At 41.3% G+C, this 15332-nt stretch overlaps 1 pseudogene across 1 annotated transcript; it reads right to left on the bottom strand.

Moving 5' to 3' along the window:
* Nucleotides 1-10937: 10937 nt before the first annotated feature.
* On the bottom strand, nucleotides 10938-14092 carry LOC309959127 (UDP-N-acetylglucosamine--peptide N-acetylglucosaminyltransferase 110 kDa subunit-like; annotated as a pseudogene). Its single transcript has one exon. The product of its transcript is annotated as a UDP-N-acetylglucosamine--peptide N-acetylglucosaminyltransferase 110 kDa subunit-like (transcript).
* Between the last annotated feature and the right edge of the window lie 1240 nt (nucleotides 14093-15332).

Below are 15332 nucleotides of genomic sequence, written 5' to 3' on the forward strand. Positions count from 1 at the left end.
CACCCCTTCATATCCCCAAGTGACCACTGATATGCTGTCTATCGTTAGACATGTGTTTGCATTTTTCTATATTCTTGTGTGGTTTGCCCCTGGGGTGGATTACCATAGTGGGGGGATATTTGAGCCTTTCCCCAAGTCATTAAAAAACCTCCAGCGAGTAGCCCCTTGTCCTCTCCAGGGAGTGGGGGGAAAGGATCTTTAATCATAACAATCCTGGGGGGAGAAATCTCAGAAATAAGACATCTGCTTCTGTGCCTTGTTGTTTTGCAGAATAGCAATGATTGCTTTAGCAGCTTCTATTGCCATGTGTGTACAATAAGTAAATGAACATAAAATTGAATGAACACATAAAAGAAGGATAAACCCACCCAGCTTAACAAATCCACTCTCTCACCTGCTGTGCCCTGAAACATGAAAGAAAGAATCACGGGATCATAAGGATTAATAAAATAACAGTCTCTGTTAACAATATTGACAGGAGGTATAAGGATAATTTGTCTGATGTGGGACCAACAGCTTAACTGCTTAATTCTTTTCTTTTTTTTTTTTAAGGGCAATTCATTCATTTATTGTTTAAAGATTGCAAGACAACATCTGAATTTCTGTAGCACAATTTAAATGTTTTACTTTTTTGATAAAGCAGAGTATAATAGAAAAAACAATTCGTTTCCAGTAATATCTATATCTCTATTCAGAATTAAGTCTTCCACAGACATGTAACCTGGAAACAGAAGCCTGTTACAATAAGCAAAGCTTCAACAGAGCTGCTACTTTTCGGGCCAGGGAAAGGTTCATCCCTACAGGAGGAGGATGTGCTATGTAAAATGGCTGCAAGGTCACAGCCTTGAGGGCGCTGGAAGTCTATTATCCTATCCCACATTAAGTAGTTTGGTGAACTTCAAACGTCCGTTCATCTGCAACCAAGCTGGCAAACTTTAACTGATATTTCAAGCAGGTAAAAAATAAATTAAAAGAAAGCCTTACACTGATGTTCCTTGATTCACACTGTTAAATGGTTCATTAACATGTAATTCTGGCTAAGAATTACATTTGAGACTCCTTGCTCAGATTTTGGTTAACAGTACAAATCTTTGAGAAATTCAAGTTCTTATTAATCAATAATTTGTCAGCTAGGCTACATTCAGGCATCAGCTGCAACTACAGAATAGGTGCACTGCCTCAGCGCTTTGGAAAGACATAATCTAGAACACTACTAGCAGACAAAATATCTGTTACTAGACAGCACAGGTGCAGTACAGCAAGACAAAAACATATATTCATGTGTGCCGCGGACCAGCCGGAGAAAGAGGATTTCACCGCCCAGGGTCAGAAGGGAAGGGGTAAGGAACTGAAGTAGCACCGAAGAATGGGGTCAGAAGGACCAAGACAATTGATGGTTGCAAGGCAAATTTTATTGCGCTACAGTTGCAGATTATCTAGACTAGAAAAAGGAAGGTTGCCAGATGGTGGTTTACATTACCTACAGACTGTCTCGGCTCAAGGTTAACTTCCCTGGGAGGAAACCCATAAACCCAGAAGCATCAAAAATAACCTGCATGTGCAGGGGGAAGACAGCTTTGCTTGTCTCATTTTACATTCTTTCTGATCTCTGGGCCCTGGTGATTTATCTCCCATGGAATGGAACAAGGAGGGGAACAAGTAGGGACAGTCCTTTCGAGCAGTGGCGGCATGGCTGGCATGTCTGTAGCCTGCTCTCAAGGCTGACTGCTTCCCACAGGTCCCCCTTTTTTATTTTTTAACTTTTGCTGCAAAATAATTCCATGAAGTTTAGTGCCGAGAGTAGTATACTGTTGCATGAGGATACGAAACAGACATGAGAAGATTACTATCAATAATAGACAAATTATGGCCAGGGTAATAAATCCTGACAACCTTCCGGTAATCCAAGACTGAGGGTTTAACCACTTTAAATGGTCCAGTAAAGTTTGAATGACATCTTCTGGCGAACTATCATCAAGATGTGCATTTTGTATATCCTGAATTTCAGCATTTAATTTCTTAAGATCAAGACTAATATTTATCTGACCAAACACTCAGCAGATGTATTTTTACTTTTTCCCATTCCCAAATATAGTCACTGTACTTTTAAGGAGTAACACACATCCATGTATACTTTGCATGACAAGCTAAACGCATCCTCAATTTTAATGCTGCCATCTGATCTCCAATCCCCAAAATTGCGTTTTTAAATTCATCTAACTTGTTATTAATCTGTAAATCTAGGTGACTTTGTAAAGATAAAGCAAGACTGGTATGTTGAGATAACTGATTAGGAAAGTGAGCATGATGAATACTCCGTGAAAGAACAAGACCGGAAGTAGCCGCGGTAGCAGACAGAGCAGCCGAGGTAAGTAAACTTACTATTAGCCACCCAAGAAAGCGTCTCCTTCTCTGCAAGGCTTTAGAGAGTTCCACCCATGCCTGTACTCCAGTATCTTCATACCAAGGTTCTCTCAGATGTACAGGCACCATAACATATATGGGTTGCTTTAGTATAAGCACAGATTGCGTTCCTGCAGAAGGGAACATACAACTGCTAAAAATACAATTATCACAGCTAATATTATATCCTCCTTTGGAAGAATTACCAATGTTAATAGAACCAAACAAAAGTGTATATGGAGGAGCAACACAAGTTATAACAGGTGTATTGGAATAAGTTAGAGCTAGTTTCCATATATCCCAGTTCTTTTGAAATGTGATAAACCTATCTATGATGGGAATAGAAGAGATAAGAATTGACATCTTGGTATAATCTATAGTACACCATATTTGGTTATTATTCCAAGATGCATTGCAATGTTCAAAATTGGATCCAGGAAAGTTAACGGTCATAAAGGGAGGAAATTGATTTTTTGATTTTCTCTTAAGAATAGTAACCTTATGTCCAGCTATAAGTATCGCTTGTCCTCCAAGTAAACGCTTCATACAGAAATAATTTCCTGAATCTTCACCTGTAACCTTGGCTATAGTAACAGCGGAATCCCTAAGTGGTGAGGCGTATGAGATTCGACCTCTAATATTAATAGGTTGCCCATTTTATACCAAATGATGGTATCCTTAAGATCCTCTCGTCGGCTGGTAGCCGGGCATGTAAGAGTAATGTTGGTTCCTGTAAAACGAAGGATCCCTGGAGAGCCTGACAAACTAATTGATTGATCCGTTCCCTCATAAACATCTGTATGCTCATAACTAATAGCCTTTACACATCCAGTTTCCAGATTCAATGGGCTAAGACAGACAGGATGGGTACTAAACCAGTTAGTATAATTTACAGACATATTGGTTTGTTTTATATTCCCAATAAGAGGCCCATAAACAGTTATCATTGTAAAATACAGGAAACTCTGCTTCAGACCAAGATATGGGTTGTAATAGTGGAGGATCAGGTACATAGGCCCAGTAAGTTGCTGCATTAACAGAGGGAACACATGAAATGGTTGCCAACATAACCAAAAATAAAGTTACAGGTGTAACAGGATTATTCTGTTGTTTCACTGACTCTTGAGCTCGTGAAACCAGTTGTTTAATTTGTCCCCAAGTTGGAACATCACTCCTTTGAGTCGTCCTGGCAAGTGGTCTTCTCTTCCTCTTCTCTTTCTGAATCAACACTGTCAAATTTTCGAGAGAGATGCAGAGCTTCTTCATCTTCTGAACTAGTTGTGAGCTGTGGCGAGCCATCTATTTGCTTGACTAAGCGCTCAGGAAACCAGCAACGTCCAGGCGCTGATCTGGGAAAGATAAACACGTAACCACGTCCCCAAATCAACACAGGATCAGGACCACGCCAAGTGCTGGTTAACGGATCTTTCCAGAGGACCTCCGGAGATTGAGAGGCCAATCTTGGCTCAGCCACCAACCTTCCCCCTGCAGAGCAGCCAAATTTGTCAACAGTGAGAACATTTAAAATAAACAGAGTATGATTTGTAAGGTTATGTGGTGTTGTTCTATACAATTCCCCCCTTTTTATTTTTTCAGTAGTTAGCTTTAAAGATCTATTTGCACGTTCTATAATACATTGTCCTTGAGGGTTATGTGGAATGCCTGTAATATGGGTAATTTTGTAATGAATTACAAAATGTTGCAAAAGCAGCACTAGAGTAAGCGGTCCCATTATCTGTTTTAATAATTTTGGGAAGGTTCATGAAAGCAAAACAGTGTAATAAATGAGTGATAACATGTTTAGTAGCTTCTCCGGTCTGTGCTGTAGCACAGAGGAAACCAGAGTAAGTATCGATAGTGACACGAACAAACTGTAATTTCCCAAAAGACGGGATATGAGTAACATCCATTTGCCATAAATGTCTAGGTAATAATCCACGAGGATTAACAACATAATGTGGAACAGGAAGGTGAGGTAAGCACTGTGGGCATTGCTTAACAATTTGTCGGGCGGCTTCACCAGTAAGGGAAAATTGTGTGTATAATGTAGCCGCCGACTGACGGTGTAAAGCGTGCAACGGCTGTGCTGCTTGTGAAGCAGTTTGATCATAACTTACCATAATATGAGGGTGTCCAGGACATGGACCATGACTATCAACAGTATGAAGATAATGAATGCAGTACATTAGCCATTCTTGACAGCATGACGAACGGAAAGGAGGAGTGTGGTAAATTGGGACATGTCCTGCTTTAGGGAAAAGAGATTGAGGAGGAGGAGTAACTTCAACTCTATTCTTGGGAGGAAAATGTACAGGATAAAGATCACGTTTAGATCGAGTTAAAACATCTGCAGTCGCATTAAGTTTAGTCAATGGACAAGGCAAGTTAGAATGAGCACGGATATACAGACCTGCAACAGGACCATCATGGGAACGAATAAGCTGTTGAAGCAAACGAAAAGAGGATGATAATTCAGGGTTATTAGTATGTCCTATGGTCGCAGTCTCCAGAAGAAATCATAAGCTAATAAGATATTTACTATCAGAAAACAAATTAAAGACATAGAAGGCAAATGTTTAAAAGACATAATGACAGCATACAGTTCAACATACAGTTCAACTTCCTTCCTGAAGTCAAGGAAGTTTCTTTAATGAGGTTTGTTCCGTCGTCAATGATTACAGTAGCCACTCCTGAAGAAGAACCGTCCGTAAAAACCAAAGGTACATGAGGAACAGGCTGTTGCCTAATTATAGAAGGAAAGATATGAGTTAAGTTTGCTGAATTGGATCAATTTATCAGCAGGGTAATGGCATTCCAAGGTACCTGAAAATCCTGCAAGAGCAAGACCCCATTCATTACTATGTTGAAAAAGCCAATTTTGTTGACTAACTGAATAAGGGATAATAATTTGAGAAGGTTCTATACTTATAGGTTGTAAGCATCTAGTTCTACCTTGCATTACTAAATTACTAATAAGTTCATAATAAGGGTTAATAACTTTAGAGGGTGTAGTTTTCATATGAATCTATTCAATAATTCCAACAGTTTGCCATAAGACGGCAGTAGGCACATGAGGAGTTGGACAAATTATTAAGAAAATTGGAAGGTGAGTATGAATTCTAGTTAGATCTATTGACTATTTGTAAAGCTTGAAATCCTTCTGGAGTCATAGAGCGTGAAGAAGGAGGATCTGAGTCACCTTTAAGAATATCAAACAAAGGCTGTAATTGAGCAGTAGTAAGTTTTAAGGAAGGCCTTAGCCAATTAATATCTCCAAGTAATTTTTGTAAAGCATTTAATGTTTTTAAACTATCAACTCGAATTTGCAGTTTTTGAGGCCTAATAGTAGTGTTATCAATATATTTTCCCAAATATAAAAATGGAGATTGTCTTTGAATTTTTTTTGAGGCAATGACCAAGCCAAATGATTGTAAGGACTGTTGTAAAAACTGAAAAGCAGTCACTAATAAAGAAATATTATCAGTGGCTAAAAGTATATCATCCATATAATGTATGAGATATAACGATGGAAACCTTTTTCTCACAGGAGTCAAGGCCTGAGCCACATATTTTTGGCATAATGTAGGACTATTTGCCATGCCCTGAGGCAATACTTTCCATTGAAATCTCCTCATGGCTTCCTTAAAATTTAAGGCAGGCAAGCTAAAAGCAAAATGTTTTCTATCTTCAGGAAACAAAGGAATAGTGAAAAAACAATCTTTTAACTCTATAACTAAAAGATGATAATTGTGTGGTATGGCTGTTAGAGAGGGTAGGCCTGGTTGAAGAGCTCCCATTATTAGCATAGTTTTATTAACAGCTCTTAGATCCTGTAATAACCTATATTTTCCAGATTTTTTCTTGATAATAAAAAATAGGAGTATTCCAAGGACTACTGGAAATTTCTAAATGCCCTAATTGTTCCAGTACTGATTGTTCTGCAGCTTCTAATTTCTCCTTTGTGAGGGGCCATTGGTCCACCCATACAGGGTCATCAGTCAGCCAAGTAATTGGATCAGCAGTGAGTGGAGAATCCAAGGCCCCTAAGAAAAACCCAAACCTTGTCTATCATTTTTTATTTTCACATCAATAGGACAGACAGTTCCTTGTTGATTTGTTCCCAGCCCTTTTGTGGGAAGAAATCCTTGATCCAACATCATATTAGAGACTTGAGAATTTGGACTATAAAGTAATACTCCCATTTCTTTTAATATATCTCGGCCCCAGAGGTTTAAAGGCAGCCCAGGCAAAACATGAGGCTGGAAGTATCCTGAATGGCCCTCACTATCTTGCCATAATAATAACTGACTACTTTGCATAGGAGAAGAACTTTGTCCTATTCCTTGAAGTTCTGTAATAGTAGGACTAATGGGCCAACGTTTAGGCCAGTGTATCTGCGTCATAACAGAGACATCAGCTCCAGTGTCTAACAAACCTGAAAAAACCTTTCCATTAATGGTTCATTTCATTTCTGGACGTTCTTTCCCTATCTTCTGAATCCAGTAGGCAGCATTAGACGATCCAAAAGCCTTTGTTTCTCTCTTTTGATGTTGTAAAATTTGTCCATGAGGTTCAAAGGGCAAAAGTAGCAATTGTGCAATTTTATCACCAGGAGAAATAGTTATTATATTTTTAATAGTTTGTGCCATGACTTTTATTTCTCCTTCGTAGTCAGAATCTGTGACTCCTGGCATAACAGTTAAACTTTCATGGTGACACTACTTCTTCCCAATAATAGTCCCATCAAACCCTTGGGTAAAGGTCCACAGATGCCCGTAGAGAGGGCCTGAGGACCCATTTCAGGAGTTAATACATATCGGGCGGAGGTACTGAGCTCCAGTCCTGCGCTTCCTGGTGTTGCTCTGGAGAGCGAGGATATTGTATGTTTCTGTTTTTGGTTAATGTCTGATTGATAATTTGAGGAGGATACACAGACATTGCCCTTATTATTTGTTGGGGCCGGGGAAGGCCCCGGGAGGAGTTCCCCGACAGTGGTGGCCCATCCTTGTGGGCCACTGAGCAACAATCTTGTGCCCAATGTTTTCCCCTATTGCATGTAGGGCATAAACCAGGGATTTTCTGACCATCTGGAGGTTTTTGAGTAGGGAAGGAAGGACTAGGGTTAGAATTAAAAGATCTACATTCTCAAGCAAAATGACCTGCCTTTCCGCATTTAAAACAAGTCTTTGTTTTCTTTTGATTGTTTTTGAACCCCACTTTAGTTAATGCTGCAGCCAAAGCAGCACGCTGTATATAAGTAGGCCCAATGCCTGCACAAAGGCGAATATAATCCTCCAATGTTCCCCGTTTTCTCCAAGGTCGAATCGCAGCCTGAGACGCATTATTAGCATTCTCAAAAGCAAGCTGCTTAACTACAATTGTACCAGTGAGTCCGTCCACAATGAGTCTCCCCACCGCCTGTGACAACCTATCTACAAAATCAGCATATGGTTCATCAGGTCCCCGTCTAATTGCTGAAAGGTCCTCAGTTTTGGTGTAGAAGGTCATTTCCTCCAGGCTTGTAATGCCAAATGATTTATTTGAGGATAAGCAACAAAGGGATAAGTTAATTGATCTTGTAAAGAAAGATATTGTCCTTCCCCAATCAGCATATGATAATCAACTGGAATATTATGGGCAGCATTCTTTTCTGCTTGTTCAGCAGCCCGTTCATAAAAATCAAACTTCCATATTAAATAATCTCCATCATTTAAACAAGCTCGTGCAATAGACTTCCAATCAGCGGGGGGAAGAGCTTCTCCTGTCAACCATAGCAGCAGTAAAAGGAGCAGTGGGCCCATATTGAGCACAGGCAGATTTTCAATCTTTCAAAACTTTAAAAGGGAGAGCCTGATGCTCCCTAGTAGCTTGTTGAGGATTATTAGGATCAGGTCTTTCTATGACGGGACAACAGAAAATAGGATCTTCTCCTCGTTTTATGGCTCCTTGTACAGCGTGCTGCAAGGGACTGAGCATTTTTACAGATGTAGATTTTTGAGGAAGACAGTCCTTATTAACCTGCAGCTTTCTCACTGACTTATCTATCACAGCCACTAGAAAATCATCCTCAGGACATTTCTCTCTTTTATGTTTACAAGCCTCATCTGTTAAGTCAAAATGTTCCTCTTCATCTAAAATATTTAAATTAATTAGCTCTTTCGGTTTAGGAAGCGGCGACACAGTAGCTGATAATACAGTCTCTCCTTCTGTCAGAGGCTTATGTTTTTCTGACTTTACATTCAAATCAACACTATCATGAGAAGAATCTAAACATATTTTTATCAGATTCCACAAACTATATGTAACAACAGGAGTATGAGTAGGCCCTCGACACTCATAATAATTCTTTAAATCTTCTCCAACTTTCTGCCAGATTTCTATGTCAACAGAGCCGCCATCAGGAAACCAGGGAGATACACCATGGATATGCTGTAAAAATTCAGTCAACTGTGAGGTAGAAACTTTATTACCCCGAGCTTTAAGCATCGAAAGTAAAACCTAAGCAAATAATTCACACTCCTTTGAGCCCTTTGGCCCCATCTTATTTTACTTCTGACTATTGCCTTATGCCTCTATTAGTTTCACTTTTACTGGTGGCCACACATATTTTGCATAAGGGTTCTCTTACCTGCACTTTCTTTTTCTTTTAATTGCCTTCACGCTTCAGGTCCCTGTTCGAGTGACACTTGCTGAGGACCAGCCGGAGAAAGAGGATCTCACCGCCCAGGGTCAGAAGGGAAGGGGTAAGGAACTGAAGTAGCACCGACGGATGGGGTCAGAAGGACCAAGACAACTGATGGTTGCAAGGCAAATTTTATTATGCTACAGTTGCAGATTATATAGACTAGAAATCGGAAGGCTGCCAGATGGTGGTTTACATTACCTACAGACTGTCTCGGCTCAAGGTTAACTTCCCTGGGAGAAAACCCATAAACCCAGAAGCATCAAAAATAACCTGCATGTGCAGGGGGGAGACAGCTTTGCTTGTCTCATTTTACATTCTTTCTGATCTCTGGGCCCTGGTGATTTATCTCCCATGGAATGGAACAAGGAGGGGAACAAGTAGGGACAGTCCCTTCGAGCAGCGGCCGCATGCCTGGCATGTCCTTACCTGCTCTCAAGGCTGACTGTTTCCCACACATATGTTGCCTTGTTTAAGCCTCAAGCCCTCGATCCTTTGTTGAAATACAATAATTTCATTCCTATGGTTTTCAATACCAAAAACTCAACCTCCAGGAGGGCTAAAGTCTAATTTGTACTCCAAACCAAGTAGCAGTGCAGTTCACTACTACTGAGGCTGGATCCATAAAGACTTCAAGACCACGTCCAGAAGACAAGTTATTATATATAATACCCTAGAAGGTCTGAAACATAATTATCATATACATAGCTGGTCCTTCAGAGCTTTTTACCTATAACATGTTTTTTGATGAAAGTTATTTAATGTACTGGAGATAACTGTGACTTACTGATCAAATATTTGAATACTTATACTCACCTGGGATTTCATTTCTGCTGAAAGAAAAAGGAAGAACAGGACTCACTAAAAAAAAAAAACAAACTTTAGAAATGAAAGTAAAAATCTTAACACACACCATCACTTTTGGAAGCAGCATAGAGGGGCAGTCAACGGTAAAACACTGGTGAAATAGGTCAAAACTCTAGGCCAAAAATCCATTATTATTATCATCAGTGACAGTACCACAACTGTGCCCTTCAGAATTAATAATCTATCCTAAGGATCTTCATTTGGCACCAGATGATGCGTTTAAGAGAAATACTCTGGGAGGTTTTGAATCAGACTTGGTTTTTTATTAGCCAAGTTACAGGAGAATTTTTAAAGTGGGGGGAGGGGAAGAAGGAAACGGACCAGGAAAAGAATTTAAGCCATCATCTATAAACCAACAAAGCACTGATAGTTCCAAACATTATGTCAGAAACTAAAATGACTGATATAGGCTCAAGTGGTTTATAAAACCTATAAAAAGACTACACCAGCAAAGTCCCCATTTATCTGTAGAGTTCAGAAACTAAAACAAGGAATATTTTAGCTTAAAATCTTATCTCAAGAGAATCATATACACTTCACATGAATAAAAATACCTGAAACCAAACATTTTTAAAAGCTCCAATACCCAAAATATAAAGAAAAATATTAATCCAGAAGACTCAATCAATCCATGATAATCACAAAACGGCTGGGCAATCTCTATCTCCCTTCCACACTAACCATCCATCCCATGGAAGACCAAGGGAGATCAGACCTTCCACACTTACCTTCCAGACCTTCCAGACACCTGGCTGCTGCAAAATTCTATGGAGGCTCCTTGTGGAACAGCAGTTTCCCATCTCTTGTGTCTCTCCCTATCGTGATCATGATCATGCAGGAAGCAAGTCTGGCTGTGCTATTTCTTATCATTGTCTGTCACCCATCTGCAGCATGGTATTGTACAGATAAGGAAAAAGTAGTTCCCTTTCCCCCAGAAGGTTGAGGCTCAGGTACAGGGTAATTCTCCTGTGCACACAGTCATTATTTAGGCCGACTCAGTGACTTCAACAGGCTTAATCATGTGATCAGGTTTGTTGCCAGCTGCGTAATGCTCCCACATCTGTAGATAGAGCCGCTCTAGGTCCGCTGTGTATTGTTTGGTGTTGAACAGAGGGCTAGATGTTCTCTGCTTCCAGACTTTGCCACGAATTTTCTTCAGGTATTCTAGATCAGTTCCCAGTTTCACAGCTATGTCTTCATATTCTTGTCTATTTTTAGCAATAAGCTCAAGACAGCCTAAACAAGTGAGCTGGGAAGCTGCAACTCGGGAAGCAAGAGTCTCTCCTGGCATAGTCACCATGGGTGTCCCTGACCAAAGGACATCCATCCCTGTGGTGTGTCCATTACAGAGTGGAGTGTCCAAGCAGACATCAGCCAGCTGGCCTCTCCGAACATGTTCCTCTTTAGGAGCAACAGGTGAAAAAATGATACGGTTCTGGGGAAGGCCCATATTTTGTGCATACTGTTGAATATTAGGTTCTCCTACTGCTGGAAAACGCAACAGCCACAGTACACTATTGGGAACACGCTTCAGAATATTTGCCCACATCTGCAAAGTAGATGGGTCAATGTTATATAACTGATTAAAGTTACAGTACACAATGGCATCTTCCGGTAACCCGTACTGAGAACGTGTGGTTACAATAATGGTATGGGGAACCTCCTCTCCAGTGGCAGCCTTAATGTTGATCTGGGTAGTTGCCAGTCCATTGCTAAGACTGAATCCATTAACTGTTATCTGAATTTGTCCTCTGTTAATCATTTCAATAACTGCCTCTGCAATAGTATTCATAGGAATGACAGGCATATTAAGAGCGGCATATTAAGAGCCGTATTACTGCTGTCTGCGTTGTCTCCTCCATCAGGACATTTCATCTTGACAATTTGCACATCTGGGAGACTATCAAGAAATGCTTTGAGGTCGATGCCATTCAGCACAATCCGATTGTCATAAATGTGCCCATTGGACTGAAAATCGATGACTGCTTTCTTCTTCAGGTGAGGGAACATATTAGCATGATCACCAATAAAAAAAGTATGGGGCATATAAGCCAGTTTCTCAGAATACTGCTCAGCAACTTCAGCAGGTGAAGTTTCCTGATCAGTGATGATATAATCCATGAAAAGCACGCCACTGGTCCCAGGGTAGCCCAGCCACATTGCCTGAATAGGAGCTGGCCTGAGAGCAAAGAGTTCATTTCGAGCACCCCTGGTATAACCATTCATATTTACAAGGATGTGTATACCATCTTGATGGATGCGATCAGCTGCTTTCCCATTGCATGGAATCTGAGAAAGATCAATGAAATGATGGGCTTCTGCCATCACCTTCGCTCGGAAGTTTGTGCCATCATCTGGGCTCAGGGCATAACAGAATACCTCAAATTTATCAGGATTGTGCATGCCTGGAATAGACTGCATAAGATGAGAAGTAGGATGATTCCCAAAGTCAGAACTCACGTATCCTACACGCAGTCGACCATCACTGAGCTTCAAGTCTTTTGGATGTTCGTACGGTGGTTTATGAAGGACAGTGATCTCATCCAAGCAGAGGTTCCCGTGGCTCTCAGCAATAGCCTTCCTGAAGCCACGAGAAAGAGGATAGAGCATACTATGATGAGGCTGCACAGAAGGCAACCTATTCTTCTCCAGCTGGTCAGCCACAATGCTGACCAACTTCTTCATTCGCTCATCATAGTCTGTCCAATCACAGACAATCTGCAGGCAATGAGCCAAATCACAATAAGCGTCAGGAAAATCAGGTTCAAGCTTCAGAGCAGTGCGATAAAAAGCAATTGCTTCTGGAATATTCCCTGAATACTTGTGAATGGAAGCCAGATTGCTGTGGGCATCCGCAAGTGCAGGGTTAATCTGAATGGCACGAGTATAACACTGCAAGGCTCCCTGAACATCCTGCATCTCCTTTAGAGTGTTTCCCATGTTACAGTAGGCATCAGCAAAGGTAGGACTGATTCGAACAGCCTCCTTATAATGCATCAGAGCTTCCTGCAGTTTTCCCTGCTGCTGCAATACACTTGCTAAATTTGAATGGGCAACAGCAAACTCTGGGAAGACTTCTAATGCTTTACAATACAAGCGAACTGCCTCTTCAATGTTTCCCTGGTCTCCTTTGATATTGGCTAGGTTATTCAGAGAGTCTGCATGGGTGGGACACAGCCGCAGAGCTGTATTATAACAATCTTCTGCTTCGGCAACACTGCCCTTCTCTTCCAGAGCGTTGGCTAGGTTGCAGTAAGCATCAGGGAAGTGTGGTTGCAATTCAATAGCTCGCCTGTAGGTGTCTATTGCCAGATCTATCAGGCCTTGCTCATAGTATACACAAGCCAGGTTGGCACGTACCACTACATGATTTGGGCTCAAGCTTAGGGCACAAAGGTAAGCTGCCACAGCTCTGTCAAAAATCCGTGCCTCTTTCAAGACATTTCCTAAATTGATATAAGCATCCAGAAAATTGGGGTCAAGGGTGACAGCCTTTTCAAAGTGATGAATTGCAAGCCAAATCTCCCCTTGTGCATTGAAAACACAGCCAAGATTACTCCAAGCTACTGCAAAGTTCGGTTGCGTCTCCATTGCTTTCAAATAACATGCCTTGGCTCCTTCCAAGCGACCCAGGGCTTTGAGCAGGTTCCCCAGGTCACTGCGAACACAGTACAAATCAGGATTGCACTGAAGAGCAGAGACGTAAGCTTGTACTGCCCCTTCCATGTTGCCTGCTGCTACCAAAGCGGCTGCCAGGTTAATATAAACATCGATGAAATCTGGCTTGAGATGCAATGCATGCCGGTAATGCTCAATTGCTTCCTGCAACTGCCCTCTTTCCTTGTACACATTCCCCAAATTCGAATAGGCTTCTGCCAGAAGAGGGTTCTGTTTAATTGCCAGAGTACTAAAGTGGGCAGATCTGTCCAGCCTTCGACACTGGAAGTGTAGAGATGAAAGTAATAAAAGTACTCCAGTATTGTCTGGCTCTTGTCTCCACAGCTGCATGCAGTGTCTCTCAGCTGCCTCAAAATCTCCTGCCTGATATTCTCGATGTGCCAACTCAGCTAACCCTTGGAAGGAAAGCATACGTTTCGTTGGTTCTGTGCTGTCGGCCACGTTGCCCACAGAAGACGCCATCTGGAGGGTCTGCAGAGAGTGAGAAAAGGGGCTAATTGAGTCCCGCTGCCGCCACTACTGGCAAGAATGTTTCTAGAGGTAGCAAATACGAGGGCAGCAGCCATACCACTGCTTTGGCAGGCTTAAGCGGCGGCGACAGTTACAGGCACCGAACCTTAGGAACTCTGGTTGGTCATCTAACTCTCACGCTCTTGAAATCTTCATTCTTAACCCTGCCCTCTTCCACCATTTTTCTCTTAATCAGGGAATAAAAATTACCTATACACTTGCTTTAGAAGAAATCAAAAGTCAGTAGTCCAAACACTTTTCAAAATTTTGTTTTCTGCCCAGTTGGAAAGGAAATACATGATTGACTTTACTTCATCATTCATATAGTCAATGTGGAAAACATTAGGGCCGTGAATTTCGATACAGTAAGATCAGAAAATTTTAAATTGGCCTTCCCAAACCACTAATAAGTAACCGATGTTGTATATAATGCTAAAATCTTAGAGACTGAGTTTGATATTTTAAAAGTTCTGAAAGGATTAGCTAATTTCTCCTCATCATATTTCTCATGCCTCAAACCTGAGTATTACTTTTTTAAAAATAAATTTATTTATTTTTATTTATTTATTTTTATTTTGGCTGCGTTGGGTCTTCAATGCTGCGTGCAGACTTTCTCCAGTTGCGGCGAGCGGGGGCTACTCTTTGTTGCGGTGCCCGGGCTTCTCATCACAGAAGCTTCTATTGTTGTTCCACAACTCTATGGGTTCCTTTTTAGGTCCTATGAAGAACCCTAGAAATTAATTCACGTAATTATAGGTTTTTGCAAAATTGTCAAAAGTGAGATATTTTCACTTCCATCAGGTAAGACCAGCGTCTCTTTCTTTGCCAATTTTCCTTCTATCATATTCCGCTATGTTGGATCATATTGGAATGGCCACAGGCTTTTTTGAAATCTGGCTAAAGAGATTTTCTTTTGTTCTGTGGTACGCGGACCTCTCACTGTTGTGGCCTCTCCCGTTGTGGAGCACAGGCTCTGGACGCACAGGCTCAGCGGCCATGGCTCACGGGCCTAGCCGCTCCGCGGCATGTGGGATCTTCCCGGACCGGGGCACAAACCCGTGTCCCCTGCATCGGCAGGTGGACTCTCAACCACTGCGCCACCAGGGAAGCCCTAAGGAGATGTTTTAAGTGAGGCTATTATGTGATTTTCAGACACCACCATATGTAATTGACTATATACTATCCCATTACA

The sequence above is a fragment of the Leucopleurus acutus genome (genome assembly GCF_964270905.1).
Source record: "Leucopleurus acutus genome assembly, chromosome: 3".
NCBI classification, from domain to species: Eukaryota; Metazoa; Chordata; class Mammalia; order Artiodactyla; family Delphinidae; genus Leucopleurus; species Leucopleurus acutus.